General features: G+C 36.8%; 1 long non-coding RNA gene across 2 annotated transcripts; it reads right to left on the reverse strand.

Annotated features, from left to right (window-relative positions):
- Nucleotides 1-2787: 2787 nt before the first annotated feature.
- Nucleotides 2788-6438, reverse strand: LOC141599599 (uncharacterized). Of its 2 annotated transcripts, none has more exons than XR_012523857.1 (2): nucleotides 6098-6438; nucleotides 2788-3029 (listed from the first exon to the last, which is right to left on the reverse strand). It is a non-coding gene; the product is annotated as an uncharacterized LOC141599599 (long non-coding RNA). The 2 variants fall into 2 exon arrangements; XR_012523858.1 differs by lacking the exon at nucleotides 6098-6438 and adding an exon at nucleotides 3134-3291.
- Nucleotides 6439-10071: the final 3633 nt, after the last annotated feature.

Consider the following 10071-nt stretch of genomic DNA (forward strand, 5'->3'; position numbering starts at 1 on the left):
TTATTACATATCATATAATTTACAAGAGTTCTGGCATTCGTCTCAATCCCATCGAAACTACATGACTATCATGTTTAGCTTGAGACAAAGGTTTGGTTAAAGGATCAGCGATGTTGTCAGCTGTCCCAACCTTACAAACTGTAATTTCTTTCCTTTTCGATTAAATCTCTAATTACATGAAATTTCCTAAGTACATGTCTAGACTTGTTACTAGACTTGGGCTATTTTTCTTGAAAAATAGCCCCACTGTTATCACAATACAAAGTGATTGGATCCTCGGTGGTAGGAAATACCTTCAGTCCCTCTAAAAATTGCCTAATCCAAACAAACTTCTTTTGCGCCTTCGGAGGTCGCAATGTACTCGACTTCCGTTGTAGAATCAGCGATCACGAGACTCTTTGAAACTTCTCCAACAAACCGCCCCTCCGTTCAACAAAAAGACAAAACCAGCCTGGGATTTCAAATCATCCCTATCGGTTTGGAAACTGGCATTCGTATAACCTCTTATACGTAATTCAGATTCTCCTCCAAACACTAAGAATGAATCTTTAGTCCTTTTCAAATACTTCAGAATATTCTTGACGGCTATCCAGTGACTCTCACCTGGAGTTTTCTGAAAACGACTCGTCATACTCAAAGCATACGAGACGTCAGGACGAGAACATATCATAGCATACATGATCGATCCCACAGCGGAAGCATAGGGAATCGATTTCATGCGTTCAATATCCTTAGGCTCAGTAGGACACTGTGACTTACTCAAAGTGATCCCACTGCCCATAGGTAGAAAACCTCTCTTGGAGTTTTTCATATTGAATCAGTCAAGAACCTTATCGATATAGGCTTCTTGACTCAATGCTAATATCCTTTTGGATCTATCCCTATAGATCCGGATACCCAAGATGCGCTGAGCTTCTCCCAAATCTTTCATTTGGAAGTGATTTCCCAACCACTTCTTAACAGAAGCAAGCATATCAACATCATTCCCAATGAGTAATATGTCGTCCACATAAAGAAGTAAGAAAACAACTTTACTCCCACTAAACTTCATGTATAAACATGGTTCCTCAAAACTTCGAGAAAAACCATTCTGTTTAATAACATGATCAAAAAGATGATTCCAACTCCTTGACGCTTGCTTAAGACCATAAATGGATCTCTTAAGTTTGCATACTTTGTTAGGATTTTTAGGATCCACAAAACCCTCAGGTTGTGTCATGAACACTTCCTCTTCCAGAAACCCGTTCAGGAAAGCGGTTTTGACATCCATTTGCCATATCTCATAATCATGAAATGCAGCAATCGCTAACATTATCCGAACAGATCTAAGCATAGCCAACTGGTGCAAAAGTTTCATCATAGTGTAAACCATGAACCTGAGTGAAACCTTTTGCAACCAATCTAGCTTTGTAGACATCTTTATGTCCATCCATGCCGATTTTAATCTTGAATATCCACTTACACTGAAGAGGTCGAACATCTTTAGGTAAGTCAACCAGGTCCCATACCTGATTATCGTACATGGAATCCATTTCGGATTGCATGGGCTCGAGCCATAGCTTAGAGTCATAACTCATAATAGCTGCTTTATAGGTCTTGGGTTCATCACTTTCTAAAAGTAAAACCTCATAGTCACCATCTTCCTCGATAATACCAAGGTATCTATCAGACTGGCGACTAATCCTTTCTGACCTCCTAGGTTTAGAAAGAACAATAACCAATTCAGACGTAGAAGGAACATCTTCCTGTATTGTCATATCAGTTTTTGGCTCTTGAACTTCATCAAATTCAAATTTTATCCCACTCTGTCTTCTAGAAATAAACTCTTTTTCTAGAAAGACAGCTTCACGAGCCATAAACACTTTGTTCTCGTTACTATTGTAGAAGTAATATCCACAAGTTTCCTTAGGGTAGCCTACAAAAATACACTTTTCAGAATGAGGTGCAAGCTTATCGTCAGACTTACTATTGACATAAGCATCACAACCCCATACTTTCATGTATCGCAGATTCGGGACTTTCCCTTTCCATATCTCATATGGAGTTTTGTCAGTTGCTTTAGTGGGACTTTTATTAAGTGATTGTACAGCAGATAAAATGGCAAAACCCCAGAATGACTTAGGTAACTCTGTTTGACTCATCATCGATCAAACCATATCTAATAAAGTTCGATTCCTCCTTTCAGCCACACCATTTAATTGTGGTGTGCCAGGAGGAGTTAACTGAGATACAATACCACAGTTTTTAAGGTGATCTTTAAAGTCATTGCTTAAATATTCCCCACCACAATCTGATCGTAATGCTTTAATCTTCTTATTTAATTGGTTTTCTACTTCATTCTGAAACTCTTTGAATTTATCAAAAGCTTCACTTTTATACCTCATTAAGTAGATATACCCATATCTACTCATGTCATCGGTAAAAGTAATGAAATAGTCATAATTACCTCTAGCAGTGACTGTCATTGGACGGCATACATCGGTATGTATTAAACCCAACAACTCACTAGCTCGAGATCCTTTTCCTAGAAAAGGTGAACGAGTCATCTTGCCAAGAAGACAAGATTCGCATGTACCAAATGATTCGAAATCAAAAGGTTTAATTACACCAGTCGACACTAGTCTTTTAATGCGCTTCTCGTTGATGTGTCCTAATCGACAATGCCATAAATAAGATTGATCGGGATCACCTGTTTTGAGTCTTTTATTATCTAAATGATAAACATCGTTGCAAGTATCTAGAATATAAATACCATTGATTGAAATAGCTTGACTATATACAATCCCATTAAGGGAAAAAGTACAACACTTGTCTTTAATTACAAAAGAAAACCCTTCAGTGTCTAACACGGATACGGATATTATATTTCTAGATAGCGTTGGTAAAAAATAACAATTATTAAGATGTAACTCCAACCCCGAAGCTAAACTAAGTACATAAGTTCCTACAGAGACGGCAGCTACTTTAGACCCGTTTCCCATTCGGAGATCGACATCACCCTTGTTTAGCTTTCTTATGCTTTTTAGGCCCTGCAAATGATTACACAAGTGAGAACCACAACCAGTATCTAATACCCAAGTTGTATTAGAAGCATAATTTATGTCTATCATAAAAGATTCAGTTGAGAAATTACATGTCGGCTTCACAATGCCAGCTTTTATGTCATCCAGGTACTTTGTACAATTACGTCTCCAATGTCCCTTGTTATTACAATAATTACAAGTATCTTTAAGAGGATTACCCTTTATAGATTTTGGCTTGGTAGAGCAATTCGCAATTGCTTTACCTTTGCCCTCCACCGGAACGGGCTTCTTACTGCGTTCCTCTTAAATCGCTTCTTCCCCTTCACATTAATCGCAAGCACATCTTTCCTTGTACTCCCACTCAATCCCATGTCCTTCTCTGCTTGCACAAGCAGAGAATGGAGCTCATGTAAACTCTTTCTCATGTTTGTCATATTGTAATTTACTCTAAATTGGGTAAGTCCCTTGACATGCGAGAGAGAGTGGAGCACTCGGTCCACCACTAGTTCATCGGGGATCTTACATCCCAACCCCTCTAAAGTTTCCACGTACTCAATCATTTTAAGTACGTGTGAACTTACAGGTTGACCATCTTTGAGGTTAGCCTCAAAGAAACGAACAGCGGTGTCATACTGAATTATTCTCGGGGCTTGAGAAAACATAGTTGAAAGCCTCGAGAATACTTCATGTGCATCACGAAACTTGACACATTGCCTTTTTAAAGCAGGATCCATTGAAAAAATCAAAACATTTTTTATTGCAGCGGATTCCTTTTGATAATTTGAAAAAGCCTCCCTTACATCGGCAATGGCCCTAGTACTAGGCGAAGGGGGAGAGGGATCGACAAGGTAACGTAATTTGCCATCACCTGCGGCAGCTAATCGAAGTTGTTCTTCCCAATCTTTAAACTTACTACCGTCGGCTTTTAATACATATTTGTCCATAAAAGAACGTAGCCATGAATCTCTAGCTATTGTGGCGGTTTCACTAGTAGAAGTCATCGTGATTACTACAAAGGAAATAAAGGAAAGATTAACATTTATCGTCTAGAAATATTTAACTTGTGAAACTATTTAACAAGTTCCCATTTATATAATGATCTCCCACTGAATTATATAAATGATTCCAAGATCCAATTTTATATAAACACGGGCACGGTGGACCGATTCAACCCATATTTATATAAATTTGGTGAGTCAATATCTTTAACTGATTCTACTACTAGAACTCTTGGTTGACGGACTTTCTTAAAATCTATCTTTTAGCCCCAGAATAAATATGGGCACGGTGGACCGATTCAACCCATATTTATCCCGTTGAGTCCAACCAATTTTCAGGCATAATAACTTTTATTACCCTACTTACCCAACGTAAAAAGAGTGTACCTCGGTGATCCGAACCTACCTCTAATGAAGAAGGGATTCATAGGTGCTATTATTTGGTAAGGCTTAATCTCAATTTTAAACAAATGTGAGAGATCTTATCAATTTAATTGTCTATCACTTTTAAGTGAACAAAATTAGTGAATGCTAGACGATTAAATCGATAACAACAAAAAGAAAACATGTAGTGACGATTTGGCATGAATGCATAAACGAATTAAAACAAACAAGTCCTAATATGGCCACCTAGTTAATCTAATTAACTAAAATTATTACACTTCGGAAACCAACTCCTTGGTACCTTGAGTCTTCATAAATAGGCCTCCTTCTTTAGGATTTCGGAACGCCTTTCCGAAAACACCGTCTTCATGAAAACTCCGTCTTTAGATGCTTCATCTAATTACTAATAATTAAATCTATTATACAATTTATAATAAAATTAAAATAAAAACTATTAATTAATTACAAATTAGGCGATACGAAATCGCAATTAATTACAAAACAAGTCGATATTCCCTTGCATTTCGGGAAATACCAACTTCTACCTATGGCCATATTAGGAAAAATTACATAATTATAATTCTAAAAACCATTCATCTAAATGAATAATAAAATGCATTATGGAAAATGACATGCCAAATCGTCTAACTTACCAACAACGATCATTTGAGCCTGCCTTGACGGAATTTTTACCAATAAAAATTCATAATCAATTCTTAAAATAATTTTAAGACTTACTCATCATACTAATCTGGTCTAATATCAAAATAATTATTCTCAACAATTATCTTGAATTTATATGGGAATTAAAACACAATTGTGACAAAAAATGATATAATAATTCACAATTATCATACAAAAATTCCATTTAATATAAAAATTCATGGAAAAATAAATTTCAAAACCATGAACATTCTGGTCTTACACCAAAAATGCCATGCAAGTGAAAATTTTTGTTTTTAAACTTTATTTAAAAAAATTTCACAATTTAATCGGTAAAGCGATAATTTTTACGATTTAATTCTAAATCAAACCATAAAAATTGAAATGACTTAAAATAAAATTTTATACATTTTGGAACAATTTCCAGGAGCTAAAAATTCAGAAATTTCGAGCCCTAAAATTAAATCAATATTTATTTACAAAATAACCATTATTTACCCATTTTTATCAAATAAAAATTAATAAACAACCTAAATTAATCACATTAATTTAAAGTTTCTATTTTTCTCATAAATAGAACATGCATGTGGTTATTTATAAATAAATATGCATAAAATTAACATGCAACCCAATTTAATTAACTCTTAATTAATTTTAATGCATTTTTACTCAATTTTATGCCAATTTAAGTTATAAAAAGTGGAAAAATTTAACAAAAATCAAATTTTCGTCCCATATCATCCTAAGACCAGATTATTTACATGCAAGACTATATTATGTGATAAAACTAATTTTAGTAACATAATATCAATTTTATCAATTTATCTCATAAATTACTAAAATCGTCTTAAGACAACATGCATGTATTTAACAATGCTCTGATACCACTTGTTAGTTATTTAGACCAAATTAATACTCATCTTATGATATTAAAATTACAAATTAATTTAATGTGGTCTAAATCTACATGCATGCAAAAATAATGTATAAAACATGGTATTAAACCATCTTAAGACAAAAGTTCCTTACATTGCTATAAGGAAAATATGGGCACCACAAAGGTCTCCTACCTTTGTAGTTCTTGAGCTAAAATGATAAGGATGATCCTCCAACCTTTAGTACCCAAAGTTGAGTACCTCCTCTTGGTAGCACCCAAGACTTACCCTAAAATTACTAATTATATTAACTAGACATAACTAGTAACAACCCTTATAATATGTGAGTATTATTACTATAATAATACTTAGTGTATATTATGTTTATGTGAATTTTATTTGATGTGTTTTAATCAACCTTTGATCAAATTTAAGAAGAAAAGATAAGAAATAAAACTTGGTCTTTTTCTTCTTAAATGAACCGGCCAAAGTGAGGAGTTTAGAGATTTTAAAAAAACTAAAAAACCATCAAAGATGTATATGGATGTGTGTATATATAGACAAATAAATGGATGATGTCATCATATTACATCACCTAAAGTTAGGAAAAGATTAGGCAAAGAACCCATGTGATATGTCACAAGAATTCGGTCCACATGCTAATAATTTGGGTCTTATTTTGACTTTCGATATTTGTCCCACAAATGCTTATAAGTCTTATATTTAATTATCTTACATAATTAAATATTAATTTAATTATTTAACAATTAAATAATACAAATTAGTGACTAGTGTACACTTATCTCTTAAGTAACATTTTACCATTTTATCAATATAAAATGTGTCTTATAAAACCCTCTTGTCTAGTTTTTACAACTCCTTGTAAACTTAATTAACTAATTACCTCCGGTTCACAATATACACACATACCATAATAATTTAGTAAATTAAATATTGACTACTAAATTCCGAATAACATTTATTAATCAACTATCATGTAGTTGAAAAAAATTCCTTGGCCCGAGTTCGTAACTCGTCATCAAATAATAAATTCACTTGACTAAATAAAAGTCAATTTTATATAAGGGACTAACTAAATTGTATCCCATACAAATAATTAGGTTTTCCATTGGGGCTCCATCCTATAGGTGTGACCTAAAGGGATCAGCTAATCACCGCCGTCACACGACAGTAATGTCAAACTCTAGTCAGCCAATCATTACCGATTAACGATGACCAGCTGACAAATAAAAAAATAAAAAAATAAAATCCCTGATATTCCTTTTACGAGATTTATTATGCAAACGCACTCATTGTGGAAGACACTACTCCAACATGGCCATCCTTGCCAAGTTTTGAAGAAGAATTGATTTGCATGGTAGGGTTTTAGTGATTTGGTTAGATGTGATGACCACTCAACCGATAGCCTCACATGTCATAAAACGGTGCTTGCTCCATTCCCTTTTCTCCAAACCCGAGCACCATTTTAACCCGACTGTCTCATGCATGTGTGTGGACGTGGGCCCACCTGCACGCCCGACCGATCTTCGGACGTACAACGGTCTATTTGAAAGCCACGCTTGGCGGCGTAAGGAATGCTTTCGACCGGATCGTTTTAGATCGGTCGGTTTCGTCTCGGTAAGGGTCTCGAAACGATTGGAGATGTTCGGAGTCGCCACCAAGCATTTGTGGGATGCTTGGAACCCGTTCGAATCCACTTTATACCTCGGTCAAACGAGGCACAAAGCAGGGTTTGACATAGGTACTAAAGATAAGGAATCGTCCCTCTTTAGCATCTTATCTCTAGAATGACTCTCGTACTCCCTGGATAAGGTCGTCCATTATCCAAAATTTCTGAGTAAGAGGTGAAGGTACGTATTGGGAAGCCCTTTAATCAGACACCCAATCCCGCCCGCGGTAGTGGCCTCTTCTGATCGATCTTGGTTGGTTGAATGCAAAAGTTGATAAAACGGTTTAAAGGCATGAATGCGCATCCATTGGTTTAAACCTAACATGTGAGAGCTTTCTATGTCGGTTGATTCAATCCAAGTATCAAGTATAAGATGTCAGGTTGGATTTAATGTTGATTTGCATGCAAGACGGAAATTAAACATCCATTTACTAAATTAGGTTTATGGTGCATAACGTGATCCATTTGTCTTAGTAAGGCATTTTGCAAATACGGTGTTTGAATGAGCAAATTAGTCATCTGATCCGTCCTGTATTCAGGTAGGCCAAAGTCAGGATCGTCTTAGACTAGTGCTGGAAAGGGAACAGACCCTGCATCAGGCAGCCAGAAGAGGCGCGAGCCTATTGGCGATGCAAGAAGGTCTCCCCTGGTCTGAAAAATAGAAAAAGGAGTGGCCTGTTTAGGCGCGGGTCAGTCAACGATAGAAGACGTGTTCTGACCATTGAAAAATGTTTATAAAACGTGTTGAAAAAGGGGTATTTGTAAAAATGATTTGAAAATACTTGAAATGGTAAAAACCGATTACAAATATGAAAATAAAAATAAAGGAGATGAAGAGATCAAACACAGTTTGGACTTAAGGTTGGGCAGGGTCCTTTAGGCGCGAGCCTATCTGCTACGTAAGTAGCCTCTACCTCAACCAAAAGTCCGGTTTTGGCTCAATCTTCTCTTGTTTTGGACCATGTTATGCATGATTTAGCATGTTATAATTATGAAACATATGAAAACATGATAAAAGAATATTTTTACACCCTCATATTTACATGCTAGGCTTATGGCGAGAAATTAACATAAGTGTATCAACTCGTTTGGTCAAAAACTCGGTTTAAAACCGTTTTGGTAAGTAAAAAGAGTGTTTTGTTAAGTTTAGTGATGGTGTAGTGGTCGAGATGGTCGGTCAAGTGATTTAATGCACGATGACGGTACTAAACAATGTGTAAGGCTTATGTTTATGATCGGTAGGTCGTAAACACGTGTCGGATTGTGACTGAGGAAGTCGAGTCGAGAATTTTAAGGGAGAAAAGAGGGGGCGGACACTCGCGTAACTCTCAAATGGTGGAATTTGAGGGGTATTTATAGGAAAATGAGTGGTTGTGTGAGTTTTGAGCGACGTGGCCACCTGGGCTGCTCAAAGAGGCGCGAGCCATGTCGCACGTCTTCGAGGTGTCTTGTCACTATCACACGAAGGCAATCATGATTTGTTCTATCCTAGGATTTGGATGAACATGTGGTTCTTGACTATATAAGATTCCCTGAAATCTTAACATAGAAGCATTTGAACGGTTTGTTTTTTGTGTTTGACTCGTTGTTAGAGTCGGGATTTGAATTTTGAGTTGGTTTTTTTAGTCTGGTGTCGGTTTTGACTCTAGTTAGTGTCATTGCGACCCTGTCGTCATGCATTAAATACTCTAGGTACTTTTGAAAAGTTTTGAAATGTTTTATTTTCGAAATCGTTTTAAGTTTTCCGACGTAAAGTTGTACACAAACTGTCGATCAAACGCTGCGATTCCTAAGCATGTTGTAGTCCGATAATCATCGGGTGTTTGTTGGAGTCTCAGCCGATACTTGGTATCTACAGAGCCCCCATTTTGACTGAGGCTTGGACACGGCGAAAGTCAAAGTAGAGCCCCTAGGTCAATTGAAGATTACAACCTGGAGACCCAAGCGACGTCAAGGCGGCTCGAAAGGATTTCGGCCAAGGACCTGTCGTTGGGAAGGGCGACGCCAAGGCGGCTCGAGGGTACGAGCCAAGGACCTGTCGTCAGGAACAGTTTAGAGTCTGTCAACTGTCCGTACGGGTCGTTTAACGTCCGTTAGACTACGTGCAAAGGCTTGCCATCCATAAGAAGGAGTCAGACCTGAGGCATCTTCAGGATATGTCCTTGATTTGTATATTTTTTGCAGACAAAGGCTCGCCAGCTGTGTGGAGGAGTCATACCCGAGGCATCTTCGGGATACGTCCTTCATTTGTATATTATTTGGGGACAAAGGCTCGCTAGCTGTGTGGAGGAGTCGTACCCGAGGCATATTTGGGAAACGTTCTCGATTTGTATATTGTTTGCGGACAAAGGCTCGCCAGTTGCGTGGAGGAATCGTACCCGAGGCATCTTCAAGATACGTCCTTGATTTGTATATTATTTGCGAACAAAGGCTCGCCA

Source organism: Silene latifolia, chromosome 9 (genome assembly GCF_048544455.1).
Source record: "Silene latifolia isolate original U9 population chromosome 9, ASM4854445v1, whole genome shotgun sequence".
NCBI lineage: Eukaryota > Viridiplantae > Streptophyta > Magnoliopsida > Caryophyllales > Caryophyllaceae > Silene > Silene latifolia.